Below are 14,452 nucleotides of genomic sequence, written 5' to 3' on the forward strand. Positions count from 1 at the left end.
GGGGCTAGTTTTCAGGAAGTGGACACATGGCTGTATCTCAGTAACTATAAGGTTTAAAGTCAAATATCAAGATGGTTTTGTATTCAATAAAAAAAATTCTGCCTTCCAAGTTAAAATTTCAGCATTACTCGAGAAATATTTACAGAACTTAAAGCATGACTAGTCCTGGTGTGTGTGTATGAAGACAGGAACTATATCTGTACCATTTGGTCTGATTTTTAAGATAAATGTTGTTGATTTATATATTTAACATGATTTTGTAATGGATAAGAACCTGCTGCAAAGACCAGGATATGTTGTATTTTAGATGTTGGTGTCACTACCAGGCTTTTACTTTTGCTTAACCAAAAACACGATCTTGGTTTCACCAGAAAGACTACGCTGGTCAACCAACTTTTAAACCCCTGGATAGCATAAACCATCATTTAAAATTAAATGTGGTATTTGGGAAAGCCAGGAATGATAAAATTAACAGCATGTGTGCTATAAACTAGTTTAACCAACAGTTGCAATGAGTCGGACTAAACCACAATAAACACTAGTTTCTAAACAGACAAACTAACTGTACTATAATATTTGCATTTAAATGGACATTTATGCATTTAGCAGATGCTTTTACCCTAAATGAACTACAATAGAGCAGCAAAAGCAATTCATCACATAGCCAACAATTTCATTGTGTAAATTGCCATGTTTATTATAAAGCTGGATTAGCAAACAAGCAAAAGCAGAAGATTGGCCTAAGCGGAATTAATAAATAGTGACACCCACAAGCCAACTATAATTGCAGTTCAAAGCAAGGAAATACGGCCACAGTGGTAGAGCTCTATTGTAACGATCTAAGCGCATGGTCTAAAGCTCAGGGCGCAATTGCACTTATGGCCTTTCTGAATCCACTTTTGCTAGTTTAACGATGGGAAAATGGTCGGCGTGGTCTGAAAGGGTTGTCTCTATTCTCTTAATGAGTAATGGGTGTGTTTTGTGCGTAACGTGAAATAAACCAACCAGAGTCTAGTCTCCCATTCTCTTTAAAAGCCAGTTGCACTCGCGCCATGGCGGATTCGCTATTTACATGACGGAATTTGCAAGCGGAAAGACTAACCGCTTCTCCAGAGAGCAAACGGATCTGCTTGTGCGCTTGGTTAAAGCTCAGACCATCTAAGGTACAAGCCGGATTCACCATATCTTTATGTACACAATATTAATCGTTTACATTGTAATGCTTTTATTTGTAATATTTGGCATGTTTGTGTGCTGCTGTGTGTCCCTGTGTGTGTAACAAGCAGAGTGTACGTGTGTTGTGGACCCGCCTATAGGCGCATATTACTAATGCGCCCTTTAAAGGGATAGTTCACTTTGAAATTAAATTTTGGTACTACTGTGGAAACAAAGACACCTACATCTTGGATGCCCTTGAGGTAAGCTAAAACATACCAAAATTTAATTTCAAAGTGAACTATCCCTTTAAATAAAAATTCATGAGTTCACACGGGACGATTTTAAAATTGTCGGCCGATTTTCCAAACCTGAGAGACCCCACACACGGCGATCAAAAATCACGGGTCTAACAGTTTTGGTCGTACAGTGTGTGGTGCGCAGCCACATCACACACGAACCGATTTGACTCCCGAGCATTCCCAGGTCAGACGGGAAATCGCGCAAAATCCCTCGAGATCAAACGTAATTTAATACTGTGCTTACGATGATACTTGACAAAGTGAACATTTTGGCATACTTTTGTGTGTTTTTGTCCGTTCAAGCGTGAAAGAGAACTCAATGCGGCAGCGCGCTGTCTGAAGCGGGATTCTGTGCGCATGAGTTCTGTGTGTGTGTGTGTGTGCATCACACAGAGAGGAGATTTACAGACAGCGCGCCGCCAGTACAGATTTAAGTTCTTTTTTGCGTTTTATCGCGCTTGAATTGTTTCTTAGCACTTGAATGAATGATAGCGTGAAAAAAAACTATAGTAGCCTATAGAGCAGCCAATGGATGAAAGAAAAATCTACATGCCACAGTCCACATGCAGGCTGCGTGCTCGTTTGTCCCCGGGGGACACCACACACGAGGAGAAATCGGGCCAAAACAATCCAACATGTTGGATATCCCCGATTTGAGATCGGAGCGGTCCCGAAGTCCTTCCGAGCAGCCGAGAGCAGTCTTAACACACCACACACGGCAGGAATATCTGATCAGATTATTTTACGATAATCGGAGCATCCTTAAGATTGTCGGAAGGGGTGAATCGGGACTAAAATCGGCCTAATTATCCTGCCGTGTGAACCAGGCTTTACATATAATACGATAGAGTAAAGTATATGCGTATTTGGCGTGCTGTCAGAGGGGAGGGTTTAGCTAGTATAATAATATTACAGCATCAACTCAGGGTGCTCTTGCGTTCAATGGAGGATGCTTAACACCCTCTAGAACCTCCATAGAACCGGGCCTGCCTCCATACAGCAAAATCCTTAAGCATTATGGCTGCCCTCAAAGGGCCGGTTGTAACTGTAAGACTCTTAACATATTGTGGTAACACTTTACAATAATAGTACATGAATAATCATGTACTAATACCTGAATTAATAATTACTTTACTATGAACTAATGATGAGTTAAGACATGTATTAATGAGGTACTAACCTTAATTACGACATGAGTATCATGAATTCCTACATGAATATACCATCTTAACTACGCGTTAGTACATGCTTGTTAATTAATGTATTAATTAACATTTCGAGGTAAAGTAAATCAAACATGCTCTAGATCAGAAGAAAGATGTACTAAAAGGGCACAATGTTAAATTGTTCATAAATTTAACACCATCAATTGTCACATACATCAGTGAATGACACAAGATGTCTTGAAATATTTATATTAAACCTACTCATTGAACACACATTCCGTTTTAAGTGATTCCACTGCTGCCTTCAAGTGTAAAATACCTACTACACTAGCATATTCATTAAACAGATGCAATTTTCAAAATTAAAATCAGTGTTAGCACAGATGATGGTTATTTTCTGGATTTGTTTACTGTCTTTATATCATAATGCAGTCGGATGTTAGTCTTGTTTGCTGGCTCTTCTTTGGGGCCACTATTGCCCCTTCAAAATTTGTCCACTTTTTTCCTACCGTTCAGTTCCTTCTCCATCTAAATTCAGGCACAGCACCTCTGCTCTTCCACTTCTTTACAAACCACCGACAAGCACCAAATGATATCTGATTTAGAAGAGCTGAATATGTATAAAACATGTGTAATTGATACATTTTTGAAGATTTACTCTTGGAGGGCCAAGACAAGAAATTACATGATACATTAACAAATCATGAATTCATGTTACTTTCCAAGTAATTAATGATGAGTTAGTAATGATGTGCCCCCCCAAGTAAAGTCATGACATTATGATACATTAACAAGTCATGAATTCATGTTACTTTTACTTCATGGCGGGGCACATTATTACTAACTCATCATTAATTACTTGGAAAGTAACATGAATTCATGACTTGTTAATGTATCATAATGTCATGACTTTACTTGGGGGGGCACATCATTACTAACTCATCATTAATTACTTGGAAAATCCAAGAGTAAATCTTCAAAAATGTATCAATTACACATGTTTTATACATATTCAGCTCTTCTAAATCAGATATCATTTGGTGCTTGTCGGTGGTTTGTAAAGAAGTGGAAGAGCAGAGGTGCTGTGCCTGAATTTAGATGGAGAAGGAACTGAACGGTAGGAAAAAAGTGGACAAATTTTGAAGGGGCAATAGTGGCCCCAAAGAAGAGCCAGCAAACAAGACTAACATCTGACTGCATTATGATATAAAGACAGTAAACAAATCCAGAAAATAACCATCATCTGTGCTAACACTGAATTTAATTTTGAAAATTGCATCTGTTTAATGAATATGCTAGTGTAGTAGGTATTTTACACTTGAAGGCAGCAGTGGAATCACTTAAAACGGAATGTGTGTTCAATGAGTAGGTTTAATATAAATATTTCAAGACATCTTGTGTCATTCACTGATGTATGTGACAATTGATGGTGTTAAATTTATGAACAATTTAACATTGTGCCCTTTTAGTACATCTTTCTTCTGATCTAGAGCATGTTTGATTTACTTTACCTCGAAATGTTAATTAATACATTAATTAACAAGCATGTACTAACGCGTAGTTAAGATGGTATATTCATGTAGGAATTCATGATACACAGCAAAATCCCCAGTGTTAAATTAACACTCCTCAGTGTTTATATGTGTCCACACTACAGGGTGTTAAAAATTAACACTGAACAGTGTTGAAGTTAATGAGTTAATTAAGTTAACACTGAAGCAGTGGTGAAGTTAATGAGATAATTAAGTGATTAATTAAGTGATGATTGGCTATTAGTGGTGACACCTGATGTTAATAAGCAGAATCATTGAAGGAAAGAGAAACAAGAACAGAAAAAAGAGAAACACAAGAACTACTGACTTCGAGACATTACACATTGTTGCACTTATTATTACCAGTTTGACTTTATTTCTGTCAAACTGACTTTTATTACTTTATTTTCTTTTCTACATCGACAAAAGTTCTTGAGATTTAACAGAAGTTTAGATGGTAATGTTTTATGGAATTTTTCTTTTCAAGTCACCATTATGGTGGTCAGTGTTTGCTTTAGTTGGGCTCTTGACACTTTTCATATTTCAATAGTTTTTCTCTGGTTGCTGCAACTCTGTGTTTATAAAGCACATTTGTTACTGCAAGAGAAAACATGACCTGCTCACAATATGTTTTGATGATAAAAACATTATCATGTAGTGTCCTGATTCACTGATGTCATTCAGAGTCTAAATTGACTATATGCTTTATGTCTTGTTTTAGTATTGGTGATTGTAGCTCTGAGATTCTACATTTTGAGATCCAACAGCAATATAAAAAATTTTGAAAATACTTTGAGCAAAGAGGTGACTGTATTTAAACACACAGACATCAAGTATCAGCATATGAATCTCAACAATGGTGACAATAAACAAACTAGTGACAAACAGATCAACTCTGAACATCACAAAACAAGCTACTAAAGTCAGAACAAAACAATAGCAAAATAAAAGCAAACAGAAAAAACAATGAAAATTACAGGACAATTCAGCTGCATAATTTATTCATGCTGCAATGCATGATGTCAGCCATTGATGCGTTCTGATTGGTGGCTCCCATCATGCATTGCAACATTAAGCATTTGTTTGATTGTCACCATTGTTGAGATTCATATGTAGATTCTTGATGTCTGTGTGTGATTTTAAATCATTCAGATCTGTAAAACATGTAAAACATGGCTGAAAGTAACTACTGTAGTGAAAAATTAATAAAACAATTGAAACAGGTCACTAGTAATTTCATCATTGAAACATAACCAGGGCTGAATTTCCAAAAGCATCTTAAACTTAACTTGATTGAAGACCAACTGCAACAAATGGTCTATACGATCAAATTAGGCTTGTGATGCTTTCAGGAAACACAGCCCAAATCATAGTTTCTCTTGCCACAACACATATGCTTTATAAGCACAGAGTCGGAGCAGCCAGAGAACTACTAATATTTAATAATAAAGTGTCAAGAGCCCAACTAAAGCAAACACTGACCACCATAATGGTGACATGAAACGAAACATTCCATAAAACATTACCATCTAAACTTCTGTTAAATCTAAATAAGACCGTGTGTAGATGTATGACAGAAATAAAGTCAAACTGGTAAAATAATAAGTGCAATAATGGCTCGAAGTCAGTAGTTCTTGTGTTTCTCTTTTTTCTGTTCTTGTTTCTCTTTCCTTCAGTGAGTCTGCTTGTTATCATCAGGTGTCACCACTAATGGCCAATCATCACTTAATTAATCACTTAATTATCTCATTAACTTCACCACTGCTTCAGTGTTAACTTAATTAACTCATTAACTTCAACACTGTTCAGTGTTAATTTTTAACACCCTGTAGTGTGGACACATATAAACACTGAGGAGTGTTAATTTAACACTGGGGATTTTGCTGTGTACTCATGTCGTAATTAAGGTTAGTACCTCATTAATACATGTCTTAACTCATCATTAGTTCATAGTAAAGTAATTATTAATTCAGGTATTAGTACATGATTATTCATGTACTATTATTGTAAAGTGTTACCCATATTGTTAAATAACTGTCTCTTTATTTTATTATTACTTATTTAAGTTACAAATATTGTATATGCATTTTCAGGGGCGTTTCTAGGTTTTAAAAACATATGGGGATGAGCCCGAAACATCAGGGGCTGGGTAATAAGATAACATGATTTGATACAGAGTATATTGTGTATTGTAGGCCTATATGCAGGGGCAGACTGGGTCAAAAATTCAGCCCTGGCACTGTAGCCACACCAGTCCCCAGCCCACATTACCACACAAACACGCGCATTGAAATGTGAGGTAAAATTTGGATTTCTCTGACCTGCATTTTAAGGTGTTTGAAGGGCAAAAAAATTGGATAACAATAGCTTTAAATTCATGTCAGTGGGCAGTAGCATAAATTATTTGTCAAGCACAAAACAGATTCTTAAACATAAGAAAGAGGATAAATGTTGCAGTGAATGATCCATACAACAAAATTGAAATGCAGAATGTTGTTGCTTATTGTTGACAATACACAATCACATATTCCCAAAAGAAATGGCCTTAATTGAACTGATTAGTGCCAAAAACATTGATTAACTCAGGAAAGAAGTTTGCTGAAACCAATCTTTAATGCTAATAAAAATAGCTAATTTGCCTCTGAATTGCCTCAAAAAGATTGCAGTGGTGTTTGACTGAAATGTTAGCCTAGAAATCTAGACGCACCCTAGCGGCAGCAAAATTTATTTTGCAGCCAGGGTAGTCTAGCAACTCTCCGTTGACTTTCGAACTGGAAAAAACTAAATTAGCTCAGGCCAATCACAACATGTATTGAGTAGGCGGGGCGGGCTTAACATAATGACAACAGAGTTGTGACGGTTCCCTGCTACTTGAAAACAAAGAATGGCGGCTGCTGCTGGAGAACAGTCTTTCGAATCGGCTTTGTTCGCGACTCTGGAGGACTTGGAGTTAAGTTTTTCTTTGAGAAAAGAGCAAAGAACGGCACTTAAGTCATTCTTAAAAAAGGAAGATGTGTTCGTAGTTTTGCCTGCCAGATTCGAAAGTTGAATCTATCAACTAACCTTAGCTCCGCTGTTGGGAAATTGCTCTGGTTGGTTGAAGCGCTGTCCTATTGCGTGCAGAGGGAATTTGAAAGACAGCCGTTTATCCCGCCCCTCGGATTGAGCCGTGTCTATGGTGAGTTGCCAGACCCAACATCTTGATGTAGGTCTGGCTTGCCAGGCTACTGAAATGTAACATCTATGCAATAATAATTGTTCACTCACAAAGACACTCACTTGTCGCCACCTACTGGCTTAATGATGCAAGTCGCGCAAACACAGACAAGCAGAGTGATATAAATGGTGAAAAGGCTGATACTGGTACCATTATTAAAATAATATTATATATTCATATATTATATATGAATATATTAATATTAATATATTATTCCAGCCCGTTCTCATCCCAAGGCGTCATATACTGACGCTTTTGACATTTCGTCTACATCAAACGCACATGGCACCCTTTAGCGTCAATATGAGATGCAGATAGATATGGGCCAGAAGGCGCCTCCTAGCGGTCTAACCCTAACCCTACCCCAGACCTAAACCTACCCATAACCGAACAAAGCTCTGTGCGTGTCATATTGACGCTAAAGGGTGCCATGTGCGTTCAATGTAGACGAAATGTCTAAAGCGTCAGTATATGACGCCCTCGGATGAGAATGCGTTGATTATTCTTAATTCAGTTCTATGCAGTAGAATCAGATTTAACAGATTTATTTTTTGACCAATTGTCTAAATAAAGTGTAGTCCTACAAAGCTATTTTTATCAGAGCATGTGAGCAGATAGCAGGGAGAGGATCAGTGAATGAGAGGATAGCATCATTTTACCAGCGTTGCCCAGCACGGCTATAGGCCTACACACCATGTTATAGCACAGTAGTTCTATTGCAAACAGAAACAAGTCCAACGACTGAGCAGAGCGTGCAACACAAACACACACACACACACACACACAGCGGAACACGCTTCAAAGTTGTGTATCTTCGGAAGCGGAGCTGCTTGCAAAGTCACAAAACATGCTGAGCCAGAGTGAAACCAGATCGCCGAACACGGAGGGGCGGTGCGGCCTTTTTTTCCTCTTTCGGCCAAAAACCAAGTATGCTATCTTCGGCAGCCTAAATTTCGGTGCATCCCTAATTTTCAGACAATCGTATGCTCTCACGGGCAATATGAAATATAGTGGCCTTGGGCCACGGGCCTTGAGTTTGAAACATGATATAGGGGACATTAAATCTCTCAAGATTGAGAGGATTAAACAACTCCACAAACAGCATTACCAGCTTCACTTATTACTAACCAGACTGACTTTATTTCTGTCAGACGTCTACAGAAGCTCTTATTGAGAATTAACAGAGGTTTAGATGTGATGTGTTATTGAAAACAGTGTTAGTGATGGGCAAATTAAGGTTTGGTGAAGCACTGAACCACTTAGAAGAATTGTTTTAAAAATGGGTGCATTACTCGAAGCTTCAGTAACAGCGACCTCGCCTGGTGAAGTGCCAAGGCTGCATCTAAATTATCCCGGCTAGACAGTGGACAGGCTTTAAGACAAGTGAAATAAATCTAGTGCAAGCTCCTAACTCCTTACTTTTCTGTACCAAAGCAGCCTTCGGAGCAGTGGTTCAAATGGAATTGTAGTTAATGGTTTGAAGCACGTATCAAAGCTTCAGTGTCAGACTGCCATCACTAATCAGTGTTTCCTTAGTTGGTTATTTTGACTCTTGGCTTTTTTTTGTGTGTGAATTTGTGGTTTTTGTATCAGTTTTTACCAACTAGTTTTTTAACAACATAAAGTAGATTAATTCACAAACCTCATCACTGACTAAAAGTGATTATTTGATGTTAACAGATTATATCCACTAACAACACTCTCTCCCCACAGATCAGACATTCTGAATTTTGACATTTAAATACATTGCTGGATTATTATTACTATTATTATATTTTTAGACAAACAGACATCAATAATCTTAGGATGTTAGGATGGGAAATAGAAAGTTATTTGCGTTCCCTCGCAAAGTTATTTGCGTTCCCACGCAAAACTTTTGCGTTCCCACGCAAAACCTGTTTTGAGCTCGGACATACACTTCCTGTTTAATGTCCCGCTGGCAGTGTTTCAGAGCTCCGTACGTTAATGGAGCGTTTCATAGTGTTTGAACTTGGACTCAAATATAAAGATGCGGTCAGTGCTTAACTCAAGGAGTTCAATGAAGCTGGCAATATTCACATAGGCTATTCGAACGTCCCTATTCTTGAGCTAAACGTTGTTAAAGCACAAACGACACCTATTTACAATCACAGTAACCTAGACAACGAGCTACAACCCAATTATCATATATTTATAATATAGGCTAAATGGATCTCTATGAACAGGCGGCAGAGACAAGTTCAAAGGGACCGTCTGCAAAGTGCAATATAACCCAAAAACGACTACAGCATCAACTCATAGTCAAAAATAGTCATTGACTTCAATGTTACAAACTGTAGTGCCACCCAATTCAGTTTACATATCAATGGTGACCCACTGGTCATACTACATTGCTTTTGCACATTTTATATTACTGTTCTAATGTTGGTTATAGGCCTACACTTAGTTTGGGAAGTAATTGCACATAAAAAAGTAAGTAGGCCTAATTCTTTACACAAATTATATTGGTACTGTACGCAGCTTTTGCATTATATTTGCATACTGAATTTGATGGCATCACTGTATAACAGTGTGAAGTTATTTATAATATATTTTCTAAAAAGGGTGAAGTTATTGATTTTATTTCATAATAAATAATTATAAAAATTATCAATTTTTTTAAAATCAAACTATGTAGTATAACCAGCAGGAGAGCAGTGATGTGTGAACTGAATTTGGTGACAGTACAGTGTGATCACAGTGAAGCTATTGAATATGTTCAATAATATAAAATGTGCAGAAGGGTTGGGGATTTGCACTTTACAGACGGTCCCTTATTTGGACTTGTCTCTCATTCGTCTGGTTAGAGACAAATTAATATTATAAAGCTCGTTTTGATGAGAATTGGGTTGTAGCTCGTTGTCTAGGTTACTGTGATTGTAAATAGGTGTCATTTGTGCTTTAACAACGTTTAGCTCAAGAATAGGGACGTTCGAATAGCCTATGTGAATATTGCCAGCTTCACTGAACTCCTTGAGTTAAGCACTGACCGCATCTTTATATTTGAGTCCAAGTTCAAACACTATGAAACACTCCATTAACGTACGGAGCTCTGAAACACTGCCAGCGGGACATTAAGGCTCCAATATGTAACAATTTTGTAATAAAATTTCCGAAAATAACTTGCACAGTGTGATATATTTCCTCCATTTGTGTACTTACAATATCTCAAAAGTCTCCAAAGATTTTTTATTTCAGAGAAATTCCGATTTTAAAGAACTGACCGTCCCGGAAAAGAAATGTCGCCTCTCAGTGACGCAATGTCCGCACTATCCTTTTTTTCCGGTGTGGACCATGTGATATTCCACCACACCGGAATATCACATGGTCAAATGCGGAAGTGGTGGTTATAGCATAGCCATAGACTGTATGGTTATAGCTGTTATGAATCACGATTACTCTTTGGCGAGTATTGAAGTGCCAACAAAACGAAAGCGTCCATACTCGGATACACGCAGAGACTGTGTGACAAATGGAGGAATAAAACCCGGATAAATATCGGCCAGGCGTTTTCGAGATGGAGAGAGCTGCGCGATAATCTTGGACTTGACAGAGACTCTGCTCTCGCGAGTGTATTGATTTTTTATTTTTATTGTACAAGTAAGTTATATTGCTCTTTGTACTTCGGTAAGGCTTTTTATCACGTGTGGTTACCGAGATTATGGCAGTACAATTAAATACAATCGGATATGTGTTGTTAAAAAAATATATATTTAGTCATTACTTGCAAATGTTCGTTCAAATTTACTTTTAGATATTGGTTTGAACACGTTAAACAACACGGCATTAACCATAAACACGTAAAACTGCACAACATTGACCCAACAAATCATTTGACAAATAGCTGTAAGTTGTAACGAGATAATATAGCATAACATTTCACATTCCTTGCAGTTCATTAAATATGATGGCATAAAATAATACGATCAGACATACAGGTAATACAAAAACGAATAAATTACCTCATCCGTGATCATGATTCATTAATTCCATTTAGATACATCGCTAGATGGTGAAAACGCATTAAAAACGACATCTCCCATCGTCACCTCCTTCATAGCGTCATCAAGCTTCGCCTTTGTTATTGTTGGAAACTGCGCCCTCTTGTGGTGAAATTTTTTTACATATTGGGGCTTTAAACAAAACAGGTTTTGCGTGGGAACGCAAATATCTTTGCGTGGGAACGCAAAACTTTGCTTGGGAACGCAAATATCTTTGCAAGGGAACACAAAACTTTCCGTGGGAATTCAAATATCTTTGCGAGGGAACGCAAAGTTTCTCGGGGGAACGCAAAATATTAGAAAAAAAAAATCTCCCACCTAAAAATTTTTCCACCACCACGTCCCTTTAGGGGCTCCGTAGATTCTTGATGTCTTTGTCTTTGTCTTTGTCTTAAGATTTTTTCCCCCCATATTGCAGTTCAAAAATCTACATTCCGGAGGAGGGCCTGGTGGAAACTTTGCGTTCCTGTTTTTGTTTTTTCTGTTCCACCACTGGCTCACCGGAGTCCAGCAGCACCCACTTTTTTAATTAATTGTCCCACGAGGGCCAGACTGACAGTGTGCGACCCTTGTAAAGCCTTGCCACCCTCAGCCCCCTCTTGAATCGCCAGCCAGGTACAGTTTGAGGACCCAACTATGCCTTCTCACGCACCCCCTGCCAACCTGTGGAGACAGGGAAGTGTTGCACCGCGCACTCAGACCCCACTTCGGGCTGCTATACTTTCCGATTTGTGTCCCTGTCTTCCATCTCCCTGCCCCACCGCAGGTACATCTGTGGTTCCCCTTGGTTTCTGGGAGCCTGGCTAGCGCTCCCCAACCCGTCCAGCTGGCTCCTCTGTACCATCAGACTCGGCTATACAATTCAGTTTGTCGATTGTAAAACCATCAGGAGTTAACCACCATTGCCTGATGTCCTTTCACTTTAGCTTTAGCTTTCTTTGCTGCTGCAAATGTGTTTGACAAACACACTGTCACAGCGGCCAAAATATATAATAAGAGTAAAGAGCCCAACGAATGGAAACACTAATCACTGTTATGATGACTTCAAATGAAACACATTAGAGTTAAACCTCTTTTAATTCTCAATAAAAACTTCTGTAGAAGTCTGACAGAAATAAAGTCAGTCTGGTTAGTAATAAGTGAAGCTGGTAATGCTGTTTGTTACGTCTCATTTTTATTTATGAATCCTTGCTTCCTTTCCTTGCATCTTAGCAAGGAAAGCGTCACAAGTCATTAGTAATTTGATGGCAAGAATTACAGGAGAAACAAGAAAGTATTTACAAATATGTTTGTATTGTCTTATTAAAAGTACAATGAGAGATTAATACAACTTCAGTACAATAAAAATGAGCCACTGTGCTTTTGTTGCAGGTGTTGCTATGCTGATGTCAGTCAGAAGAATGGCTCCTCTTTCTATGATCTTTCTGCTCATGATTCACGGTGAGTGGCTTCAACACTTTAGAAACTCTCAAAGGATTTTGCAATTTGCGTACAAATGTTTTTCCAGTATATTTGATGCACAAGCTAAAGCTAATTCGTTCAGTCTGAATTCTGTGTTTCAGGGGTTTCTAGTGATGGCTGGGGTGTGCGTTACAGTTCTTCACACATCTGTGCACTAAAGGACTCAACAGTGATCGTGAGATGCACTTATACATACCCTGATGGACATCAGATCATGAAAGCGTTCTGGACCAAACGCTTAGTAACAGGTGTCGAGCATCCAGATCTGTCTCAGGACCCTGAATACAGTCAGAGGCTTCAGTATCTGGGAGATAAACAGCAGAACTGCACCGTCAGACTGAGTCATGTGACACTGAAGGATTCACACATGTACTATTTCAGATTCATCACTAATAATACAGGAGGAAGATGGATTGGCGCTCCAGGAGTGAGTCTTACTGTCACAGGTGACTTTGATGAGGTTTATCTCTTCTTCTGTGCATTATGTTGAATAATAATCAGTGTATGACAGCAGCACTAGATATAATGTGTGTGTTGTGTTCAGATCTTCAGGTGGAGTCTCCTAAGAGAGTGACAGAGGGAGATTCAGTCAATCTGACGTGTAAAAGCAGCTGCGCTCTGACTGACAGAGCAACATTCATCTGGTACAGAAACTCACTGAAGATATTAACTGAGAGTAAATTCAGTAACAAACTCTCCTTCAATCCAGTCGGAAGAGAGGATTTAGTCAGATATAGCTGTGCTGTAGACGGACACACTCCCATCTCTCCTGCTGTTTATCTCAATGTCATGTGTGAGTATGAATTCAGTCAAATTTTAATTATAATATAATATATTTTAATCAATAAAGATGTTGAGTGTCTATTTACATTAAGTACAAGCCACTGCCACAATCACACAGCCTGGCGATTTACAATTGCTTTTTGCATGACTGACCGAGTTTGAATCCACATTTTTCAGATTTCTTTCCTCATTCCCATCGCAAATAAGCTCAAAGAAACATTTTTTTTTTTAAATTAAAACGAATAAAAGTTGAAACAAAATGCCAGGTATAAAATCTAACATGTCTAACATGCAAGTAGCTCAATCACAGTTCAGGTCATGATGGTTATGTTTCAATTACGAACTTACAATTGTGTATTGGCCTGATTCACTAGCCATCAAGCATTACAAGCTGATTATACAAATGCTTAATTAGTTTTCATCACAATAATTCCTACAGTGTTTTAATAATTTAAAGATTTTAAAATCACACACAGACATCAAGAATCTGCATATGAATCTCAACAATGGTGACAATCACACAAATGCTTCATGTTGCAGTGCATGATGGGAGCCACCAATCAGAACGCATCAATGGCTCACATCATGCATTGCAGCATGAATAAATTATGCAGCTGAATTGTCCTGTAATTTTCATTGTTTTTTCTGTTTGCTTTTATTTTGCTATTGTTTTGTTCTGACTTTAGTAGCTTGTTTTGTGATGTTCAGAGTTGATCTGTTTGTCACTAGTTTGTTTATTGTCACTATTGTTGAGATTCATATGCTGATTCTTGATGTCTGTGTGTCTGAACACAAAAGTTTTAATGCACAACATATT

This window comes from Squalius cephalus (assembly GCF_949319135.1).
Source record: "Squalius cephalus genome assembly, chromosome: 2".
Classification (NCBI taxonomy): Eukaryota; Metazoa; Chordata; class Actinopteri; order Cypriniformes; family Leuciscidae; genus Squalius; species Squalius cephalus.